The 25,475-nt window shown below is 45.9% G+C and overlaps 1 protein-coding gene across 1 annotated transcript in view; it reads right to left on the bottom strand.

Annotated features, from left to right (window-relative positions):
* Positions 1-25,475, bottom strand: part of wwc1 (WW and C2 domain containing 1) — a 133,230-nt gene that overhangs the window by 106,434 nt on the left and 1,321 nt on the right. The gene's annotated exons all lie outside the window — the stretch shown is intronic.

Raw genomic sequence — 25,475 nt, 5'->3', positions numbered from 1 at the left:
TGGAGCTGAGCCCAAGGAGGAAACACTGAGGGCGGCCTGACAGGACGTGGAGGCAGGGCAGGCTAAGCTAACTGCTAGCCCATGCAGATCGGCAGTTCTGGCACCAGGGGCGGTCTGGCGGCAGCCTCGCTGCCTGGAGCTGAGCCCAAGGAGGAAACACCGAGGGCGGTCTGACAGGACGTGGAGGCAGGGCAGGCTAAGCTAACTGCTAGCCCACGCAGACTGGCGGTTCTGGCACCGGGGGCGGTCTGGCGGCAGCCTCGCCTGGCGTTGACTGTGTTTTTGGTGTGGTGGTGTGGAGTGCGGGGAGGTGGGTCGAAGGTGTCTGTCTGGGAGAGCTGGCGCTGGATCAGCCATGGGAGCCTGGTCTGCTGCTGCCTGGAGCTGAGCCCAAGGAGGAAACACCGAGGGCGGTCTGACAGGACGTGGAGGCAGGGCAGGCTAAGCTAACTGCTAGCCCATGCAGATGGGTAGTTCTGGCACCAGGGGCGGTCTGGCGGCAGCCTCGCCTGGCGTTGACTGTGTTTTTGGTGTGGTGGTGTGGAGTGCGGGGAGGTGGGTCGAAGGTGTCTGTCTGGGAGAGCTGGCGCTGGATCAGCCATGGGAGCCTGGTCTGCTGCTGCCTGGAGCTGAGCCCAAGGAGGAAACAACGAGGGCGGTCTGACAGGACGTAGAGGCAGGGCAGGCTAAGCTAACTGCTAGCCCATGCAGATCGGCAGTTCTGGCACTGGGGGCGGTCTGGCGGCAGCCTCGCCTGGCGTTGACTGTGTTTTTGGTGTTGTGGTGTGGAGTGCGGGGAGGTGGGTCGAAGGTGTCTGTCTGGGAGAGCTGGCGTCGGATCAGCCATGGGAGCCTGGTCTGCTGCTGCCTGGAGCTGAGCCCAAGGAGGAAACAACGAGGGCGGTCTGACAGGACGTGGAGGCAGGGCAGGCTAAGCTAACTGCTAGCCCATGCAGATCGGCAGTTCTGGCACCAGGGGCGGTCTGGCGGCAGCCTCGCCTGGCGTTGACTGTGTTTTTGGTGTGGAGTGCGGGGAGGTGGGTCGAAGGTGTCTGTCTGGGAGAGCTGGCATTGGATCAGCCATGGGAGCCTGGTCTGCTGCTGCCTGGAGCTGAGCCCAAGGAGGAAACACCGAGGGCGGTCTGACAGGACGTGGAGGCAGGGCAGGCTAAGCTAACTGCTAGCCCATGCAGACCGGCGGTTCTGGCACCAGGGGCGGTCTGGCGGCAGCCTCGCTGCCTGGAGCTGAGCCCAAGGAGGAAACACCGAGGGCGGCCTGACAGGACGTGGAGGCAGGGCAGGCTAAGCTAACTGCTAGCCCATGCAGACCGGCGGTTCTGACAGTCATCCTGGCGTTCTTCTGTTGGACAGTGAATTTTTTTCTTGATATCTTTGATACATGTGTTTTTGTAGTTTGGGTATGTGTGTTCTTGAGGTTTGCGTATGTGTGCTTTAGGCTTTGTGTCGCACTGCTGTGGGATGAGGGAAACGATGTTGCGTTTCATTTCACGTGCAGCTGCATGTAATGAAATGACAAAGAAACGTTCCTGATTCCTGGTTTTTGTGCGTTTATCTGTTTGGTCTGGCTTGGTTTTCTGTGACTGTAGTTGACCGCACACACTTCCTTACAGTATTAATGGGTGAAAAAAATAAAAATCTGAACTTTCAAACATATGAATAAAACCAGTAAAACTGAAAACTACAGCAATGCAAACAGTAGAGTGCAGATCCCTGCCAGGTGGACGTATCTGCCCTTCACCCACACGGACAGCAAACCAGCGTTTTCCGACAAGACTTCTGCACGGTGCCCAAGTCCACCGAACGGGAAATAATGAAAAAGAAAACAACTGTTGATATGCATCCTCAAGCTAACAATCTCCCTAATAAAGACATAACCGTGCACAAACAATTTAGTCTCCAGTAGTTTGCGAGGTTACCCATGGATAGACACACACACACACACACACACACACACACACACACACAAACGTAACTAAACACATAATAACACTGCTTACTTTTACTTGTGTGTGAGGGCTGGCTGCAGCTCTCCCAGGTGTTGTCTCTCACAGGTGTGGTGTCTCTCAGATGTGATATCTCACAGGCGTGGTGTCTCACAAATGTGGTGTCTCACAGGTGTGATGTCTCACAGGTGTGGTGTCTCACAAGTGTAGTGTCCTGACAGGTGTGGTGTCTCACAGGTGTGATGTCTCACAGGTGTGGTGTCTCACAAGTGTGGTGTCTGACAGGTGTGGTGTCTGACAGGTGTGGTGTCTGACAGGTGTGATGTCTCACAGGTGTGGTGTCTCACAGGTGTGATGTCTGACAGGTGTGGTGTCTCACAGGTGTGATGTCTGACAGGTGTGGTGTCTCACAGGTGTGATGTCTGACAGGTGTGATGTCTGACAGGTGTGGTGTCTCACAGGTGTGGTGTCTGACAGGTGTGGTGTCTGACAGGTGTGATGTCTCACAGGTGTGGTGTCTCACAGGTGTGATGTCTGACAGGTGTGGTGTCTCACAGGTGTGATGTCTGACAGGTGTGGTGTCTGACAGGTGTGATGTCTGACAGGTGTGGTGTCTGACAGGTGTGGTGTCTGACAGGTGTGATGTCTCACAGGTGTGGTGTCTCACAAGTGTGATGTCTGACAGGTGTGGTGTCTCACAGGTGTGATGTCTGAGAGGTGTGGTGTCTCACAGGTGTGATGTCTGACAGGTGTGATGTCTCACAAGTGTGGTGTCTCACAGGTGTGGTGTCTGACAGGTGTGGTGTCTCACAGGTGTGATGTCTGACAGGTGTGGTGTCTGACAGGTGTGATGTCTGACAGGTGTGGTGTCTCACAGGTGTGATGTCTGACAGGTGTGATGTCTCACAGGTGTGGTGTCTCACAGGTGTGATGTCTGACAGGTGTGGTGTCTCACAGGTGTGGTGTCTCACAGGTGTGATGTCTCACAGGTGTGATGTCTGACAGGTGTGGTGTCCACACAAACACCCCTGCTGCTGTGCCGCTACTACTGCTGTCTTTCTGCATTGAGTTTACCTTTGATAACTGAATGTTTCGTTTCATTGTATTACACATTTAACTTTATATTTCATTTAGACACATGTAGCCTCCATTTCCTCCTAACGCGCAACTGCTAAAACGGTTACAAATATGTGCGTTTATCTTTTTTCATGTCTACGACATTCTACACATATGGACAGTGAAACTGTGGTGAAATGATTCAGCTATGGTCGGGCGTCCCTACAGACACAACTGGCCGTGCCTGTGGGTGGGAAGCCAGATGTGGGTATGTGCCCTGGTCACTGCACCAGCGCCTCCTCTGGTCGCTTGGGGCGCCTGTTCAGGTGGGAGGGGGAACTGGGGGAAATAGTGTGATCATACAGGTGTATGTGTAATTGAATGTATGGTTATGTGACCACATACTAGATATTTGTAAGTCTGAAAACCGTGCTGCTTAGCGCACAACATAACCCTGTAAGCAGTCAGCCAGTGAAGTCTGAACATGTCGTGTTGCACATTACCAATAACCAGGCTCGTTTACCATCCACCCATCCATTATCCAAACCACTGACCCTCCTGCTCGCAGGGTCGCGGGGATGCTGGAGCCAATCCCAGCAGGCAGGATGGGAGACACCCTGGACAGGCCGCCAGGCCATCACACATGATGATGTGCGTTTGTGCTGCAGAACGAACCTGATTCAGGCAACACACTGAGCAATTCAGCGTTTTGTGGAAACGTGTCCATCCGACTTCCCCTTTCGGGTCAGGATGTGGTGTTTGTATGTTCACACGGAAACCGGGGGCGTGGGCTCCGCTAGATGTTTCTAACCACGGTTCGGACACGGTTGGTTATCCATTAAGGAGAAAAAAAATTCCCTCCCACAACAGTCCTTCAACATCCTCTTTAGAAGTCTGCAGGGCCTCGAAATGCACTTTGACCGCCAGCACCTTGGCAGCCAGTGAAGGGATCTGAAATGAATCGGGCCTTGGCCCCGCCAGCATTTGTGCTGCTCAGCCCTCCTCGCCATGTGTTTCAGGAATGTGTGTGTGTGTGTTAAGTCAAACCTAAATAACAACACAACAGTGCTCACCGCTCCAGCCAGGAGAGGGGAGCTACTCATTCTCCTCCATCACGATCTGAAAAATCTCAACAACTTCTAATCCCCTCGGATCATTTTCTACGAGTCACTTCTTGTCCTCCATCGGCTTTCCTATCATCAGCAGTGGTGGGAAGGCCGCCCGCGATCCGTGAAACGGGAAAATGAACGCTTTCCTTTTCAGTGGAAAGGAAAACACTTGTAACAGAAGTTCAGCTGTATAATCTAGCTCTCTGCTCCGTCATTACTCTGTCTGTAAAGTGTGGCCGTTTCATAATAAATCCCTCCCGGGAGCTGCAGCTCTGACTGCAGGGCTGTGGGGCAGGAGAACGTCAGGAAGGTGGGAGGTGGCGGAAAAGCATCCCAAGAATCAAGAACAATTTATTGCCATTTCTGTCATGTACTTGAGTACACAAAAGAAGCGAACTTCCGTTTCACCCAGCCCACAGCAGTGCAACACAAAAGATAAAAACGTATCCAAATTTCCAAAAATGACACCACCAAAAACATACAAAAACAGAGAACAATGCAAAAAAAACAAAAAACCCACAGTTAACACAGTCCATTCAGTGCAACACAGTCCAAAAATGTCACTGTCCAGGAGAACGAACGCCAGCCAGGATGACTGTCGGAACTGCTGGTCTACATTGGCTAGCAGTTAGCTTAGCCTGCCCTGCTTCCGCGTGCTGTTAGACCGCCCTCAGATTCAGATTCAGGCAAGGCCGTGGTCCTTGGGCCCATCGGATACAACAGACCAGGCTCCCTCAGCCGATCCAACGCCAGCTCTCCCAGCCAGATACCTTCGACACACCTCCCCGCACCCCACACGACGACACAAACGCAGATGCAGACAAAAGCACTGCACAGCCGATGCTAAGTGAGGCTGTCGCCAGACCGCCTCGGTGTTTTCTCTCCGGCACAGCTCCGAGCGGGGCCGCCCACAGGACGCAGCAGACCAAGCTCTCTCAGCTGATCCAACACCAGCTTTCCCAGCCACCAAACGAAAAAAAAAAAAAAATCCCCAGACAAGTACCAAAGTCCTGTGCTGACCTGCTAGCCCCTATATTCACCACAGTATTCAATCTTTCCCTGGCCCGGTCTGTAGTCCCCACATGTATCAAGAGGTCCACTATGGTTCCTGTACCGAAGAAAACCAACCCAACCGAGCTCAACGACTACCATCCTGTAGCTCTCTGCTGCTCTCTCCCGAGCGCTTTGGACCCCCTACAGTTTGTTTACCGTTCAAACCGATCCAATGAAGATGCCATTTCCCGTGTAGTGCACACTACCCTATCCCTCCTTGACAATGTCAGGGGAGTATGTCAAGTCAAGTCAAGTAGATTTTATTTGTATAGCCCAATATCACAAATTTGCCTCAAGGGGCTTTACAGCAACACAACATCCTGTCCTTAGACCCTCACATCAGATAAGGAAGAGAGTGTGGTGTGCAGAGAGCAACTATGTGAAAATGCTGTTCATTGACTATACTTCGGCCTTCAATACCATAGTGCACCCCAGACTGGTCACCAAGCTCAGGGAACTTGGCCTAAACACCTCCCTGTGCAACTGGGTCCTTGACTTTCTGACCGGCAGGGCCCAGGTGGTTAGGGTGGATAGCTACACCTCCGACTCTCTAACCCTCAACACGGGAGCCCTCCAAGGTCGTGTCCTGGGTCCCCTGTTCTACTCTTTGTACACACATGACTGTGTGGCCACGAGCAGCTCCAAAAACCATCATTACGTTTGCCGACGACACAGCAGTGGTGGCCCTGCTCTCCAGCAACGATGAGACGGCCTACCTGGAAGAGGTGGAGGATCTGTCATAGTGGTGCCATGCCAACAGCCCCTCCCTGAATGTCAGCAACACCAATGAGCTTGCTGTGGACTTCAGAAAGACACAGCGGAGGACCTACACCCCTCCCTCAATCAATGGGGTCTCAGTAGAGAGGGTGAGCAGCTTCAGGTATCGCGGTGTTCACATCACTGAGGACCAAACATGGACACTTCACACAGACACTTTGGTGAAAAAGACGAGGCAGCGTCTTTATCACCTCAGGCAACTGAACAAGTTCAGTGTCTCCCTACAGATCCAGAAAACCTTTTTATTCTGGTGCCACTGAGAGCATCCTGGCAGGGTGCCTCACCACCTGTTATGGGAACTGTACCTCTCAAGTTCAAAAAGCCCTGCAGAGAGTGGTACGGTGGGCTGAGCCTAACACCAGGGCCACACTCACCCCCCTACAGGACCTATACACCAGGCGGTGCAGGACCAGGGCTAAAAAGATTAGTAGATCCCCATCATCCCAATTACAGACTGTTTCAGCCACTGGGGTCCCGCAGATGCGTCCCCAGCCACAAGACCAACACAGAGACACAGAATAAATTTCTTCCCCCAGGCCATGAGGACAACAAACACCAAATAACAGTAGCATTAGTAAGTTACACTCTGTATACTGTGTACGCATTACTAGGAACTGTCACTTGACACTGACATTTTTCCTTCAAACAGACTATTTGCACATTTGCATAGTACTTGCACGTTTGCATATAGATATTCATCTGAGTATACCTTCTGTATATTCTGGATTTTTAGCTTTTTAAATGTTATCTTATTCCTCCCTACTTGTTCTTCCTCTTGTTTTGCAGAGTTTTGGAGTTTCTCAAAAACATATTTCACTGCTCGTTATACTTGCACAAGACATATGTGACAAATAAAGCTTTGAATCTTGAATCTGTCTGTTATTTTGGTGTTGCCCAGACCACTGTGGATGTCTTATAACACCGTAACTACAACATGTCACGTTTCAAACTCTCACTATTAATTTTATCTAAATATTGATTCATTTCAACACATTTGAAAGTTTCAGACTACTCTTATTTTCATATCACATGTTTTTGTAAAGAACACAATGTTGCCCCAATGTCGAATCAGGAAGTGTGGTGGATTAGCAAGGAGGAAGTGAGGGCATCTATGAAGAGGACGAAGAGTGGAGAGGCGGTTGGTCCAGATGACATACCTGTGGAGGCATGGAGGTGTTCAGGAGAGATGGCAGTGGAGTTTGTAACGAGATTGTGTAACACAATCTTGGAAAGTGAGAGGAGGCCTGAGGAGTGGAGAAGAAGCATACTGGTACCGATTTTCAAGAACAAGGGTGATGTGCAGAACTGTAGCAACTACAGAGGTATGAAGTTGATCAGCCACAGCATGAAGATATGGGAAAGAGTAATAGAAGCTAGGTTAAGAGGAGGAGAGGTGACGATCAGCAGCAGCAGTATGGTTTCATGCCACGAAGGAGCACCACAGATGTGATGTTTGCTTTGAGAATGTTGATGGAGAAGTATAGAGGAGGCCAGAAGGAGGTACATTGGGTCTTTGTGGATTTAGAGAAAGCATATGACAGGGTGCCGAGAGAGGAGGTGTGGTATTGTATGAGGAAGTCGGGAGTGGCAGAGAAGTATGTAGGAGTGGTGCAGGATATGTATGAGGGAAGTGTGACAGTGGTGAGGTGTGCGGTAGGAAGGACGGATGGGTTCAAGGTGGAGGTGGGATTACATCAAGGATCGGCTCTGAGCCCTTTCTTGTTTGCAATGGTGATGGACAGACTGATAGATGAGATCAGGCAGGAGTCTCCGTGGACTATGATGTTTGCGGATCACATTGTGATCTGTACCAAGAGTAGGGTGCAGGTTGAGGAGAGCCTGGAGAGGTGGAGGTATGCACTGGAGAGAAGAGGAATGAAAGTCAGTAGGAGCAAGACAGAATACCTATGTGTGAATGAGAGGGAGGACAGTGGAATGGTGAGGATGCAAGGAGTAGAGGTGACAAAGGTGGATGAGTTTAAAAACTTGTGGTCAACTGTTCAAAGTAACGGGTAGTGCAGAAGAGAGGTGAAGAAGAGAGTGCAGGCAGGGTGGAGTGGGTGGAGAAGAGTGTCAGGAGTGATTTGTGACAGAAGGGTACCAGCAAGAGTTAAAGGGAAGGTTTACAAGATGGTAGTGAGACCAGCTATGTTGTATGGTTTGGAGACAGTGGCACTGATGAAAAGACAGGAGGTGGAGCTGGAGGTGGCAGAGGTGAAGATGATAAGATTTTCATTGGGAGTGATGAAGAAGGACAGGATTAGGGACGAGTATATTAGAGGGACAGCTCAGGTTGGACGGTTTGGAGACAAAGCAAGAGAGGCAAGATTGAGATGGTTTGGACATGTGTGGAGGAGAGATGCTGGGTATACTGGGAGAAGGATGCTGAATATGGAGCTGCCAGGGAAGAGGAGAAGAGGAAGGCCAAAGAGGAGGTTTATGGATGTGGTGAGGGAGGACATGCAGGTGGCTGGTGTGACAGAGGAAGATGCAGAGGACAGGAAGAGATGGAAACGGATGATCTGCTGTGGCGCCCCCTAACGGGAGCAGCCAAGAATAGTAGTAGTAGTAATTATTTGCTTATTACTTGAAAAAAACCGTGTTTGTGGGATGGGGATGGGGACATTTATCTTTGGCGGTTGTAAAAAAAAAAACAACACCATGATTTTGAGTGGATATTGTTGAAATAAAGGTATATATCTGACTGCTCGGTGCACGGCTGTATTGTTATGTGCAAATCACCGTTTGCTCCATAAATAAATTGAGTTTCATTTTGTACGCCTATTGTCTGCACTGAAACTGTATTCACAAGCTATGTGGTCCAATACAAGACAAACATTTCAGCGATGTTACTACATACAGCTTGCGCTCCTGACTACCCAGCACGGCCTTTTATAGATGGTACAGCCCAGTCTTTCAGCATCAGCCTCGCTGAACATCCAGCTTCATGCTGGCTCTGGTGAGGAGATAGTCCCCTGAGAAGTGTCGCGAACAAACAAACACATTGGCATATGGCACTACTTGGCCCGAGAAAAACAGAAACTATCCAATGTTGTCTGGTGGTTTCTTCTGTAGGAAAGGAAAACAAATTGAAAATCCAGCATTGAACTGTCCCCGGTTCAGGAAGCAGTCCTTGGTAAAATGAAGGGGACACAATATAATATTAAGATTTGGGCTGTACTGAGGAGCAATAGTGATAAAAAGCAAGTTTAACTACTGATTCTTCATGTCATCTTCCTTTAGAAGTCCATACAAAGGGAATTTGCCTTCACGCCGACAAAAATAGCATCTTCTCCACATTGTGATATGCACTTACCAAACTTTTCCTGGCCTCCGCTCTACCTAACTTTGTTTGAGGGTGCGCCAAACTAGCCGCTAGGCGGGGATCATGACGTTGTGTTCCATAGTGACGTAGGTAAATAACTGAAGAAAACGCTGGAATCATCATCATAGCAACAGCACTGCCACAGCTTCAGGACATGTACACCACCCGTCACAGAAGGAAGTTTCCTAAATATAATGGAGGACACCAGCTACCCAGCACATGGTCTGTTCTCCTCCTTCCCTCAGGACAACGCCTACTGAGCATCGGCGCTCCGACCAGCCGCCTCACACCATTTTCATCCCCAGAAGGTCAGAATAATGAACAGTAGGCCCCTACATCACCTCAGTGATTTATTCGTCTTCTTCTACTTTTTCCCTGTTTCTCAGGGGTCGCCACAGCGGATTTGATAGTTTCCATCGGTACCATGTGAGGGCACAGCACCAATGGCGGCCGTTGTTAACCCGGGCCTCGACCGATCCGGTATGGTCTTGTCAATCCGCATAATGATTTTTTTATTTTTAGCCATTTTCCGCCTTTATTAGATAGCAATAGCCGAGAGACGGACAAGAAAGACGGGGGAGAGAGAGGGGATGACATGCAGCAAAGGGTCTGGGCCGGATTCGAACCCAGGCCGCAGCAGTAAGGAAGCCTTATGTGGTACATGCTCTACCAGGCGAGCCACCGGGGCGCCCCCCCCTCCGCAAAATGATTTGGCAAAATGTTACATCGGATGCCCTTCCTGACACAGCCACTAACCCTATGGCCGGGGGCACAGGTAAAGCCCCTCAGTGATTCATTATTTTGTAGTATTTCTGATTTCTTATTTTTGTTATTATCTACTACGTCCTTATATATAGTTTCTAAGGGTTGACAGAGCCAGGACAGGCATTTCATTGCATTTGGTAGTTTTTATATGACAATAAAGTGAACTTGAACTTGGACTATAAACGTGGCATTTCAGGCAGTGCTTTCTGCTGGACAGAATAGCTCCGTCTGGCGTGGACTTTGGTCTTTGCAACTCTGCAGACGTTTTATACGCACCTCCCAGCTATATAACACACTAACGAGGGGAAAACCCCCAAAAAGCAAGATTTGGGCCCTTTAAGAAAATATTAAGGATTAAGAGGTGACGTAATGAGATGTCTGCTTTGACTGACAGGTCTGTCAACCTGTATGCCACCGAGGTTTCATCCCAGCTCAACCCTGATGCCCAAATTTGGATTTTCTGGTTCCAACAACTGAAAAGATGGTGGCGAGCGTATAGCCAAACTTTGCACTTCAAAATGCCCCTGCAGAAACCAACTGGTGACGAAACAGGTGCCACGTCCATTCTTAAAAAAAATTCCCCCCCTTTTCTCCCCAATTGTACCTGACCAATTACCCCACTCTTCCGAGCCGTCCCAGTCTCTGCTCCACCCCCTCCGCCAATCCGGGGAGGGCTGCAGACGATACATGTGGAGTCACCAGCCGCTTCTTTTCACCTGACAGTGAGGAGTTTCACCAGGGGGACGTAGCGCGTGGGAGGATCACACTCGTCCCCCCCCCCCCGGAACAGGTGCCCCGACCAACCAGAGGAGGCGCTAGTGCAGCAACCAGGACACATACCTACATCTGGCTCCCCATCCCTACAGACACAGCCAATTGTGTCTGTAGGGATGCCCGACCAAGCTAGAGGTAACACGGGGACTTGAACCAGCGATCCCCGTGGTGGTAGGTAATGGAATAGACCCCTATGCTACCAGGACGCCCTACATCCATCTTTCTTATACAGTCTAACACCTTTGCATATACGTGGTTTTTTTGACCGACAGTGATGATACGAAAATGAAACTGACGATAACGTGATGTATGGATGGATAATGGTAATCTTGGTATCCACCCATCCACCCATCCACCCATCCACCCATCCACCCATCCACCCATCCATTATCCAAACTGCTTATCCTGCTCTCGGGGTCGTGAGGATGCCGGAGCCTATCCCAGCAGTCACTGGGTGGCATGTGGGGGGGACACCCTGGACAGGCCGCCAGTGGAGTAAAGGAAGTGAGACGGGCAAAAAGCGATCACACCCCATAACCTAAGAGACCCCTGACACGGCGTTTCTTCTTTTGTTTTTTAAAGATTTTATTTTGGCGTTTTCCACGTTTACTGGACAGTGACAGACAGACAGACAGGACAGGCAGGGCAGAGAGACGGGATGACAACGACATGCAGCAAAGGGCCGGGGCTGGACTCGAACCCAGGCCGCTGTGGCCGGCGCTCCACCAGGTGGGGCCCCGGGGCGCCCCTAACACCACGTTTCTATGGAAACACCGAACGCCGGTCGTCTACGTGCTCTCATGTGCGCCCGTCTCTGAATAAAGTCCTCCAGAGTTTCCGGCTTGTTCTTTCTTACACGACCCCCCCGTCCATCGTGAGCACGTCACTGTAAGCACGCTACACAACAGACACACACTCTGTTATCTACAAATGAAGACTTATCTGCTGTTTAACCCCTCGTGGCCCTTTTGTGTGTCCCAGTAGGGCCAACATACAAACTCAAACACACACACACAAACAAGATCACACTGTCGCAAGCACAAAAGGAAAAACAAATCTGAACCCCGAGACTTAAAGACCTAAATCCCTTCAAATGGATTCTGCACCAAAGTCCGAGGGGTCTTAAGCGACTGGCAAAGGCCCGGAACAGGTCCCTGATCAAAGCAAAGGTTTTTCTGGATGGTGCGTTCTTCCATAAGTGAGGCTTTGGCATTCTGGTCTGGGCCCCTCTAAGCGCCACATGCTTGGGTCTTTAAGCCTATTACCCCAAGAGATTGGGGGGGGGGGGTAAATCACAGACCCACAGCCAGTTTTTACTTACAGTAATGTAAATGAAGGCCATCAGAAATGCAGTGCAGAAAGCCCTTTTGTGTCATTGTCAACAGCCAAATGCAAATCAAGTCAAGGGGGCGGGGTGGGGGGGGGGCAGGGGTCCATAAAAACAAAAACATCCAAAAAGTCTAAAGTGGATTCAATGAAACTAAGCAGCAGTATAAATACATAAGATCGGTCACGACCGTATGATGCTTTTAGGCTGAAACATTACTCGGCAATCATGCCTCTAAACTAAAGCTTTTACATGACCAACACATGTATGGTGTTATAACACTAACACATGTATGGTGTTATAACACTAACACATGTATGGTGTTATAACACTAACACATGTATGGTGTTATAATACTAACACGTGTACGGTGTTATAACACTAACACATGTACGGTGTTATAACACTAACACATGTACGGTGTTATAACACTAACACATGTACGGTGTTATAACACTAACACATGTACGGTGTTATAACACTAACACATGTACGGTGTTATAACACTAACACATGTATGGTGTTATAACACTAACACATTTATGGTGTTATAACACTAACACGTGTATGATGTCATAATACTAACACATGTATGGTGTTATAACACTAACACATGTACGGTGTTATAACACTAACACATTTATGGTGTTATAACACTAACACGTGTATGATGTTATAATACTAACACGTGTATGGTGTTATAATACTAACACATGTATGGTGTTATAATACTAACACATGTATGGTGTTATAATACTAACACGTGTATGGTGTTATAATACTAACACGTGTATGGTGTTATAACACTAACACATGTATGGTGTTATAACACTAACACATGTATGGTGTTATAATACTAACACGTGTATGGTGTTATAATACTAACACATGTATGATGTTATAACACTAACACGTGTGGTGTTATAATACTAACACATGTATGGTGCTATAACACTAACACGTGTAGTGTTATAATACTAACACATGTATGGTGTTATAATGCTAACACATGTATGGTGTTATAACACTAACACGTGTAGTGTTATAATACTAACACATGTATGGTGTTATAATACTAACACGTGTATGGTGTTATAATACTAACACGTGTATGGTGTTATAACACTAACACATGTATGGTGTTATAATACTAACACGTGTATGGTGTTATAACACTAACACATGTATGGTGTTATAACACTAACACATGTATGGTGTTATAATACTAACACATGTATGGTGTTATAATACTAACACGTGTATGATGTTATAATACTAACACGTGTATGGTGTTATAACACTAACACATGTATGGTGTTATAATACTAACACGTGTATGGTGTTATAATACTAACACGTGTATGGTGTTATAACACTAACACATGTATGGTGTTATAATACTAACACATGTATGGTGTTATAATACTAACACGTGTATGGTGTTATAATACTAACACGTGTATGGTGTTATAACACTAACACATGTATGGTGTTATAACACTAACACATGTATGGTGTTATAATACTAACACGTGTATAGTGTTATAATACTACAAGATATACTGTGTTTGCAGCCATTAACATTACACAACATATTGGTCAGCTTGTCGGTATCGGTAAAAAACTGTTTAAAATGTGTTTTTGGGGTTTTTTTGTTGCTTTCTCCCCAGTTGTACTTGGCCAATGACCCCACTCTTCCGAGGCGTCCCGGTCTCTGCTCCGCCCCCGCTGCTGATCCAGGGAGGGCTGCAGACTACCACATGTCTCCTCCATACATGTGGAGTCGCCAGCCGCTTCTTTTCACCTGACAGTGAGGAGTTTCACCAGGGGGACGTAGCGCGTGGGAGGATCAGGCTATTCCCCCCAGTTCCATCCCCCCGAACAGGCGTCCAGACCAACCAGAGGAGGCGCTGGTGCAGCGACCCGGACACATAGCCACATCCGGCTTCCCACCCGCAGACACGGCCAATTGTGTCAGTAGGGACACCTGACCAAGCCGGAGGTAACACGGGGACTCAAACCAGCGATCCCCGTGTTGGTAGGCAACAGAATAGACCGCCACACTACCCGGACGCTAAAAATGTTTTTATAAAATGATGCCCAACATATGGCGCTGATACGCCGACGCATTAACCAAGTGCCAAGGTGTTGAAGGAAAGACAGGTGGCGCTACAGACTAAAGACATGTCTGTTTCCATGTGACAACTACCGGTCAATTTTGAAAGGATAAGTGAATATCAAACTTTATGTGCATTTCTACAAACTTCTGTGATGTCTGAAGGGAGCAGATTTCCCCTTCTGATAGACTAGGTTTGACTTGAGGCGACAGTCGCACTGTACAGAGACGGTTTAATATTGGTGGTAATCGTTAAAACGATATACGAAAGGCCTCCACCATTCACCCTCTCTGATTTATAGAGGATCCAGTGACTAAACGGCACCTTTTCCACCGCCGCCCTCTGTCGTACTGTCATAAGACACAACAAAGTGCACCCATAATTAGACCCATCACATTTAGACCCAACTTCGGAATCGCTGCCAAATCCAAGTCTGCAGACGGGTTGGATGGAGCTATCGCTGGTGGACATCTCCAGTTTGGTTGAATGTGATGTGTATGACAAGAATCAGATAAACTCCCGTCTAAGAACGCCTCATTTCTGAAGTCAACTAATTTCAGTATACAGCAGTGTGAGTCATCCCTGTGTGACGGCCTGGCGGCCTGTCCAGGGTGTCTCCTCGCCTGCCGCCCAATGACTGCTGGGGTAGGCTCAAGCATCCCCGCAACCCTTAGAGCAGGATAAGCGGTTTGGATAATGAATGGATGGATGGATGGATGGATGGATGGATGGATGGATGGATGGATGGATGGATGGATGGACGGATGGATGGATGGATGGATGGATGGATGGATGGATGGATGGAAGGCTGGACAGTGTTCACCGACATCTGCTGCTTAACCGTAACGCTTTCAATCATCATCAGGTTTCCTAACCTTTTTTCGGAAATCATTTTCCAAGCCTGCATGTTGGACATTCCTGGCAGGCGTTGCTGACAGAAGGTCATGTTATTCAGTATGAACCATCAGTGGAAGTCTCAACGGTCTCTATATGGACTGTGTCACTGAATGTACCACCCAAACTTCACACACTGATGCCACAACTCATCCGCAAAAATTATGAATTCTTAGCGGACGAAACCTGGTCGCTGCACTACTGCCTCCTCTGCTCGATCGGGGCGCATATTTGGGAGGAGGGGGAACTGGGGGGAATAGTGTGATCCTCCCATGCGCTACGTCTCCCTGGTGAAACTCCTCACCGTCAGGTGAAAAGAAGCGGCTGGTGACTCCACATGTATCGGAGGAGACATGTGGTAATCCGCAGCCTTCCCCGGATCAGCAGAGGGGGGTGGAGCAGCAACCGGGACGGCTCGGAAGAGTGGGGTAATTGGCCAAGTACAATTGGGGAGAAAAAGGAGGGGGAATAAAAATAAAAATAAAATTTTATAAACTTAACATTGCAATTTCCACTACCTCATTAACAATTCCAGGACATTAAATCAATTATAACATTTTCCAGGTGTTTTCTGTGATTGGAAAACTAGGCTATACATTGTCGGGTATTCCAGGATGCATGGGAACCTGTCATGGTTCTTCAAATGTGTTGGAAACAGAGCCAGAAAGATGATTCTATGGGCAATTATTATCTTTAAAAAAAAAACATGTTGTCTTCGTAATCTACTCTTCAATTATTTATCGAGGTAATGTGCCACCTTTCCCCAAATATGTTTCGCTTTTGGTCTTCATCTGTGTGCATCTTATACTGTTTGCGCCTCTGTCTGTCTTGCACTGTTTGATGAAGCTGCAGTCCTTATTTCATTTTTAACATGTGCCTGCACATTGTTTTTAATGACAATACACTGAATTGAATTGCATATTGGATCTTTCAGTTCAGAACTAATAACACAGTTTATGTGGAAGAGAGACAATCTGTACACTAAATCACCATCTCAAAACAACAACAACAAAGCATTCCCCTGTCTATTACTTGACATTCATCTCCACTTTACATTTGAGGAAGACTCGAACGATTGAATCCACGACAGGTCATTGCCTTTGCCAAACTTTACCAGGATTGTATCTGGGGTTCAAACTTTACCAGGATTGTATCTGGGGTTCAAACTTTACCAGGATTGTATCTGGGGTTCAAACTTTACCAGGATTGTATCTGGGGTTCAAAACGTACTGGAGAGAAGAGGAATGAAAGTCAGTAGGAGCAAGACAGAATATATATGTGTGAATGAGAGGGAGGACAGTGGAATGGTCAGGATGCAAGGAGTGGAGGTGACGAAGGTGGATGAGTTTAAATACTTGGGGTCAACTGTCCAAAGTAACGGGGAGTACAGAAGAGAGGTGGAGAAGAGAGTGCAGGCAGGGTGGAGTGGGTGGAGAAGAGTGTCAGGAGTGATTTGTGACAGAAGGGTACCAGCAAGAGTTAAAGGGAAGGTTTACAAGATGGTAGTGAGACCAGCTGTGTTATATGGTTTGGAGACAGTGGCACTGATGAAAAGACAGGAGGTGGAGCTGGAGGTGGCAGAGTTGAAGATGTTAAGATTTTCATTGGGAGTGATGAAGAAGGACAGGATTAGGAACGGGTATATTAGAGGGACAGATCAGGTTGGATGGTTTGGAGACAAAGCAAGAGAGACAAGATTGAGATGGTGTGGACATGTGTGGAGGAGAGATGCTGGGTATACTGGGAGAAGGATGCTGAATATGGAGCTGCCAGGGAAGAGGAGAAGAGGAAGGCCAAAGAGGAGGTTTATGGATGTGGTGAGGGAGGACATGCAGGTGGCTGGTGTGACAGAGGAAGATGCAGAGGACAGGAAGAGATGGAAACGGATGATCCGCTGTGGCGCCCCCTAATGGGGGCAGCCAAAAGTAGTATTAGTAGTAGTAGTAGTAGTATCTGGGGTTCAAGTTAACTTTCTGAAGTCAGTATTTTCATGTCACTTATATTTCTTAATATGTTTATTACCAGGGTAATACACTTGTGTTAGAGACCTACTACGGGAACATTTCCACATTGTGTGATGTGGTTTGTTTGACCTTTGAACTCTGTAAAGAAGATACCTAGCCTCACAGAGCCTCCTGAACTCACTCGAGCTCCGTTTCCACTACGTGAGATTTAATCTGGAAAACATACGTTGATGATCCCTTGAGCCTGGCAGCTGAACGCTGGACCAATCAACAAACCATGAGGAGTGGCTTAGATGACGGATGACGAGCATCGCCAAATTTTGAGAATGACAAGGATTACCTCAAGAAGTTAGGGATGATCCCCAACGCGGAGGCGAAGAACCACCCAACGTGAAGCGGAGTGTGTTAAAATGCTTTAATGTACACCTTGGCGTGGATTAGCCTGCTTATACCACTATGCATGGTCAGTTTCCAAAGAATTAAAATAAAAGACTTCACTTATTTTTTGTTGAACACTTTGGACCCGGAATTACAAGGTTACGTGCTATTACATACCAATTTAAAGCCTACCCCAACAGGGCAATAACTCATCTGATTGTATTCACGAGGGGTGGGGAGGTGAAATTAGTTTGACCGGTGGACTGTTTTCTAACACTGTTAAAGCTTCATCTCATTTCCTTTTATTTCTTGACATACAGTATTAGTCATCCTCAGTCATGGACTGATGATGTTCTGTTACATTTCAAGGCTAACTTACGAGGTAATATGTGTTAAAAAAAACATTGTCACTGTTTTTGTCATTGTTACCAGTTATCTTATTATGCAGCAGAGTTTCTGTCATGTCATAATGCACTATCTGAGTTGTTTTCATAAAAACAACAAATATCAAATCCTAGTGCAGTGACAGGGACACTGTGCTGTAGGAGATGCCGTCCTTTGGATGAGACGTTAAACCGAGGTCCTGACTCACTGTGGTCATTAAAGATCCCATGGCACTTATCGCAAAGAGTAGGGGGTTCCCCGGTGTCCTGGCAAAATTCCCAACCTGGCTCTCTCCATCTGGCCACCTAATCACCCCCCCCCCATGTAATTGGCTCAATGATTCCTCCCTCTCCACCTCAAACTCATGTGTGGTGAGCATTCTGGTGCAAAATGGCTGCCGTGCATCACCCAGGTGGTGCGGCACATTGGTGGTGGTTGAAGTGAGTTACCCCCTTCAATGTGAAGCACTTTGGGTGCCTACAAAGGCCCTATATAAATGTAATGATTATTATTATTTATGAAAAAGGTATTTACACATTTAAAACGGCTTAATACAGATACTGCATTCCTTCAGGACACCCATTGGTGTACAACAGACCATTTTCAAATGAGAGGGGGATGGGCAGGACAGATTTCTAACTCCAATTTCCACTGAAAGGCTAGAGGGGCAGCCAAACTAACTGACAAAAATATACCATTTACGATGACAAGTGTAGAGACTGACCCCGCAGGGCGCTACGTTAATGTGGTGGGGCAACTTTATGCGTTTCCGGTCATCTTGGCCAATATTTATGCACCAAACTGGGATAACCCTATGTTTTTCTCCAATCTTTTCTGTTGTTTACCAAACATGACATTTCATCACTTTATTCTTGGAGGTGACATCAACTGCATACTCTCCCCTGTCTGAGACCACAGTTCATCCAAAAAGACCTCCCTGTCTAAATCAGCACATTCAATCCAGATTTTACTTACATCATACAGTGTAGTTAATGTGTGGTGATTTTGTAATCCTACTTCCAGAGTATATTCTTTTTTTCTCCCCAGTTCAGAAGACCTATTCACATATAGATATTTTTTTCCCCGGATAAAACACTCCTTCCCTGCATAACCAAGTGTGACTACAGAGCTATAGTTATTTCAGATCATGGTCCCTTAACTATAAAAATGTGTATTCAGTCCAGTTACCGACCTTGGCGACTCAATTCTCTGCTTCTATCAGAGGAAGCTTTCACTAATTTCATCGCGTCCCAGATTACACTATTCCTTGATATTAATCAAACCCAAGGAATATCTTTAACTATACAGGAGTTGCTGAAAGCCACTGCATGCCATACACTGCATGCCATCCACAGGCAGACAGACAGATAGACAGATAGACACATAGATAGATAGATAGATAGATAGATAGATAGATAGATAGATAGATAGATAGATAGATAGATAGATAGATAGATAGATAGATAGATAGATAGATAGATAGATAGATAGATAGATAGATAGATAGATAGATAGATAGATAGATAGATAGATAGATAGATAGATAGATAGATAGATAGATGGATAGATAGATAGATAGATAGATAGATGGCTAGATAGATGGACGGACGGACGGACGGACGGACGGACGGACGGACAGACAGACAGACAGACAGACAGACAGACAGACAGACAGACAGACAGACAGACAGACAGACAGACAGACAGACAGACAGACAGACAGATAGATAGACAGATACTTTATTATTGCCATGCACAAATGCTGGTACATTGCAATAATACAATTGATACAGTATACAATTGATGTCACCACCAAGAATAAAGTGATGTATCATGCTATTTTGGTACAGCATGGTAGATCAGTTCCAGTGCAAAAAGAGGAAAAACAAGCAGCACCATAAACCCTTACAAAAACACACAAAAAAGGAAACATGAATGTGAGAATATGTATAGTGAATATATGATATGAACAGTTCAGTTCCCCATCATATCAAGTAGCCCAACAGGCAGAAAGTACAATGATTGATGTACCAGTGCAAACAAGTCCAGTCTGAGTTCAGTCCAGTGCATTCAGGTCAGTACATGGGGTTTGAGTTGACGAATGGGATACTATGGGATTTGAGTTGACGGATGGGATACTGCAGCTAGATGGGTTATATAGCCATCTGCCCTCTGTAGACACAATGAAAAAGCATGTGTCATTGCAGGCCGAGTTTGATCTCCTGTCAGCACGACAGGCTGAATACTTCATCTTTAAGGGGGACACGGGTGCTATGACCACAGGGAAAAGGCTGGACGGATACTCACTCAACAGCTGTAACAAAGAACTGCCAATCAGACCATTCCTGCAATCAACAATGAGCAAGGCTCATAAACTGCAGGTAGTCTAAACATTAACTTTTGTTTTCAAACTTTTCATCAGTCATTATACACCTCCAAGTCATCTGTAAGCCCTTCCACGCTAGAATTTTTTTTTTAAGATCCTGTGTGTCTCTTCTATAGACCCAGGGACAGCTGCTGGGTTAATTAAAAGAGCACTTCTCAGCCGTGGAGATAGCATCAGTTCTATGCAAAGTGGCAAATATCCAGGACTGGACGATCACCCAATGGACTTCAAAAAAATTACCAGACCAACTCTGCCCTTTATTACTGTTAGTCTTTGAAGAATCACTTTCGTTAAAACCCCTACCTCCAACCATTTGCCAGGCATTTATTTCCTTCATCCTCAAGAAAGACGAAAACTCTCATTCCATCCAATTTCTCTTCTAAACAGTGATGCTAAAATCCTTGCTAATGTTCTGGCACACCATTTGGAGGGGGTTCTTCCCTCCATCATATAACCTGAAAAAACGGGTTTTATTAAGAATCATTATTCTTTTTTTAACATTAGACGCCTTTTGAATATCCTTTACAGCCCCTCTCCACCCAATGCGCCATAGGTAGTGCTCTCACTTGATGCTGAAAAGGCATTCAACCAGGTGGAGTGGGGCTATCTTTTCGACACAGTGGAGAGGCTTGGCTTTGGCCTTAAGCTCCTATCATAGATCAGACTTTTATAAACATCTCCAATGGATGCCGTGTACACTAATAATAATCTGTCCACCTACTTTGAGGTCCAACATGGCACAAGACAGGGGTGTCCTTTGTCCTCATTTCTATTTATGGTTGCAATGAAACTACTTGCTCTATCTCTGAGGCAAAATACTGATAACAAGGGAATTCAGCGAGCAGGCAAAATATCTGGCTACAAAGCTAATATTCAGTAAAGCGAGCTGATGCCTGTTAGCGCTGGTCAGATGCCTTCCTATTAAAATTAGCCCAAATAAATTCAAGTAACTTGAGATATAGGTTACACATAATCATAAAGATTTATAAGCAACCAACTATCAGCCTCCGTTATCTAATCTGAGGCAAGATATTGAGTGCTGGGATCCCTTGCCTCTCTCTCTGGGTGGGAGAATTAATATGGTAAAGATGAACATACTGCCTAATTTTTTTTTTACATATTCTAGTGTCTTCCGGTCTTTTTTTTTTTTTACAAATTTTTTCTTTTCCAAACTAAATAATCAGATATTGACTTTTATTTAGAACAAAAAAAAAAAAACACCCCAAATTAAAACAGGTATACAGAGACCTCGTACCAGAGCTGTAAAAACCAGGTCCATAAAGTAAATGTCCAAACCGTGTATTTGCTCCAAACATGTTACTAAACCAGCTGATTTCATTAGCTAGTTTTCTCTACCTAGCTGAGGAGTGGTGTTGACTAGAATCTACTGGTGTAGTGCGTGAGTGGAGCAAATATATGGTTTGGACTTTTACTTTCTGGACCTGGTTTTTACACCTCTGCCTCGTACAATGGGAAGGATGGCGCTCCCAAACTTCATGTATTATTACTGGGCAGCCAAAATAACAGCATTGCTATGCTGGATGAGGAACGATGTCACTGTCCCCGGATGGACAATTCTAGAGGGGGCATCCGTTGGGTCCACTTCTCTAGCAGCCTTATAGTGTTCTAAACTGCCATTCACACAGCCTATTTCTAGCCTCACTTCTAACCGGGTTGTTGTACTCTCAATTAAAATCTGGAATCAGTTTAGAAGATCCTTTTCCCTTAGGGGCCTATCGCAGGCTGCACCAATTGCAAAAAAAACATGTTCGTCCCATCAGTGATGGATGAGGCTTTTGGTACCTGGTCCAGAAGGGGTGTGGTCTCACTGTCTGAGCTCTATATTGACTGCAATTTTGCCTCCTTTAAACAGTTAGTGCAGAAATGTGATATTCACAGATCACACTTTTATAGGTACTTGCAGCTCTGGAACTCTGTAGCCTCAAACTTCAATTGCATTCCATCATGCCCTCCCATACCTCTGTTAGATTAAATTTTTAATTGTAAATCAGTCAACAACAAAAAAAGGCTATAAGTATAATTTACGAACTACTCCACAAGTATAATTTGATGCCTCCTTAAAAATAAACGGGAAACAGATATAGATGAATCAATCTCAGGAAGAAACTTGGCAAAAAAAATAAATAATACAGGGCATTTTCTCTTTCGTATGTCTTAGGCATGCTGTTATTCAATTCAGAATTGTACACCATATGCACGGGCCTAAAGTCAGATTTTCTAAGATTAAAGCCAACACAGATCCCACATGTGATCAATGCAGGCAGGCTCCAGCCACTCTGTTGCACGTGTTCTGGACATGTCCAAAGTTTTACACATTCTGGCAAACCATCAGGACCAATCAAAGAAGTTTGAATCGGTTCATCTGGATACAACGTTTACTGACATACGTATACGTTTCATCACTCATCTAAGTGAGCTTTTCAGTCTCAACTGACTGCAGGTATCTCCACCCTTATAAACAATACAGTTACATAACATCCGAAACCAACAACCAGTTTCATATGCAAATATGGGTGTGACCATTAACTAGAATTTCAATGGTCATGTATACTATTCACAGAGACTTTGGGAATGTTTGCAATCACAGCATTGTAAGATGGCGACAGATGTACGCTTAGCCCCCCACCCACTTGGTTCAGGAATGGTCGTTGAGCTGGGGGGGGGGCTAAGAGTACATCTTTCACCATCTTACAATGCAACTGTATTGTTTCTAAGGGGTGGGGATACCTGCAGTCAGTTGAGACTGAAGAGGTCACTTAGATGAGTGATGAAATGTACGTCAATAAATGTTGTATCCAGATGAACTGGTTCAACCTTCTTTGATTTTCTTACCTGGATTATTGAGCACACATAAAGACATCTTCGAGGCCTTTTCCAAGATATTTGGAAAAGCAGTAGTGCCGTCTCCATTCATTGAACTGTTTGGTGTGGGACCCGGTGGACACCCCTCAAAATAGATCGGAAATCACCATGTTGGCCTTCTAAACTCTCTTGGCCAGGAGACTGATATTGTTTAAATGGAAAGACCCAATTCCGCTGACATATAGTCACTGGATCAGGGAAGTCATGTACCATCTTAAATTGGACAAGATTAGAAATACTGTCAGAGGGTCTACTAGGAAATTTCATACTATTTGGCAGACTTTTTAACCTTTGTTGAGGATATGGAAGCTGACAGCATGACAATGTAACATTTTTTGTCATTTCATTTTATATATGTTATTTAGTTTCCTTTTATGGACGTCTACCTATGTATGCTTGTATGTGTAATGTCTGATATTTAGGGGGTGGGGGAATTGGCTAAGTTTCCTGTTCTGTTGGACTCGTGATAAAATGTGAAAATAAAAATAAAAAGAACTTCCTCAAAAGCAAAGACAGGATGAAAGTGCTACATGGTCTTAGCTGTAATCAGGTAGCCTATAGGTGCTCTTTGGATGGATCAGGTGCATTGCAGCTAATAGGTCATAAGACAAGACAAGACAAGTTGCTGTTTCTTCTCATGCAAAACTGTCAAAGGCTGCCACCACGCTAAAATGAATTATTGGTATCGGAGAGCTTACACAAGACTAAAATCTGATGCTAAAAGCCATGAGTAACACGTCATAAATAAAAGCAAAATGCTTTGATTTGCTGCATTTTGGGCAAATGGAAGACTGTATTTCTTTAATGGTGGGGAAAGAAAACTGTTTCTATCTCAATTATTTTGTCCACTGACCCCAAATGGGATAAATCTGCACTGTTCAGTAAAAGTAATGGAGCAGATCGGTACTCAGTACCAACTGATACTTAAAAGATTCATCCTCAAAATTGGTGCCAGCACTGAAAAGGGATATCGTTGCATCTCTAATGAAAGGCAAGCCTCCTCCAATAAATCCATGGCACACTGTAGTTTCTTAGACGTAATTAAGAAAAGAAAAAAAAGCCTTAATTTTACGTGGCAGTTTATAAAGGAGGGGAAAAAACACCAAACGCGTTGAAACCTACTCTGGTCTTCATCAAGGTCACTGTTAATCATTTAGTGGATCTGGGGGAAATTCGCTTTTTACAGTCTTACTTGAGAAGAAAGGTTACTTGTCCTTCCTCACATCCTATCGGCCTCACTGGAGTCAGTGCTTATCCATACCAACAAACAGTTTACACGGAAGAAGAGGTGAAGATGCCGGTGTTGGGCTCAAACCGGTGATCTTCTTTGATTTACAAACACTTTGTTTCAAGATAAGTTCAATCAGGAGAAAGAAATAAAAAAATCACAGTCGAAGGTCTGATTTCTGACAGTTAAACGCTGCTGTTTGGAAAATTAACTGCAGCATTTCCGAAGGGCATCATTTTGTCCACTTCTGGGACGTTTGTTCCCACGGTGGGTCTTATTGGAGCAGTAACGTGGTCAATAAAAGTAAAATAACCTCCAGACAGAAGCCATTACACATTATCCTCAATATGTCTGTCATTTTCCATTTGTCTGCGGTCTTTAAAGATGCCTTTCAACTTGCACCAAGTTTCCTACTAGCACCAAGCAGTGGTACCTACAACCTACTGTAACATATCGCATCCTACTGGGCCACTGAGATCGATGTCAGGCTGAACAGCTGTGTCAGCTGACTTTAGGCAGGTTTAGCCTCCAATCCATCCTGGGATGAGCCAGTTTGTCATTCATGTCTGTGGCTTGTGTTCACCCACACATGGCCAACCGCTGCAGCACGTCCAGCTGACATCTGCTATTAAATACGAGCAAAGTCGACCCGAGAGACACCTTCAACCCAGCACAAAGAGGCGTAACGTGACGGCTGGCACCTCCGGAGAGCAGGCCGGTGAACGGCTCTCACCATGACGGTTACCATGGCTCGGTTGGTGTGTGTTGGTGGATCTGTGTGTGTGTGTGTTTTCCAAGTGAGGACATGTTGGCCGGTGTATATTAGGGTTAGGACTTGGCTTTAGGGTAAAGGTAAGAACCAGGGTTATGTTAAAGTTAGGGTACGGGTTAAGGTTAGACATGTAGTCCCAAAGGTTAAGGTCGGGGTTACGGGCTCAGGAATGGGATTATTTAATTAATGAGGGTCCTCACAAGGATAGAACGGCCAGTGTGTGTGTGTGTGTGTGTGTGTGTGTGTGTGTGGTGGTCATGGAGCTTCAGTTGATGGTAATTGAGATGTAGATTACAACAACAACAACAACAACAAGTAG

This window comes from Lampris incognitus, chromosome 8, assembly GCF_029633865.1.
Source record: "Lampris incognitus isolate fLamInc1 chromosome 8, fLamInc1.hap2, whole genome shotgun sequence".
In the NCBI taxonomy this organism is placed as follows: Eukaryota; Metazoa; Chordata; class Actinopteri; order Lampriformes; family Lampridae; genus Lampris; species Lampris incognitus.
Note: the sequence above shows the minus strand (reverse complement) of the source record. Positions and strands in the feature narration are given on the sequence as shown.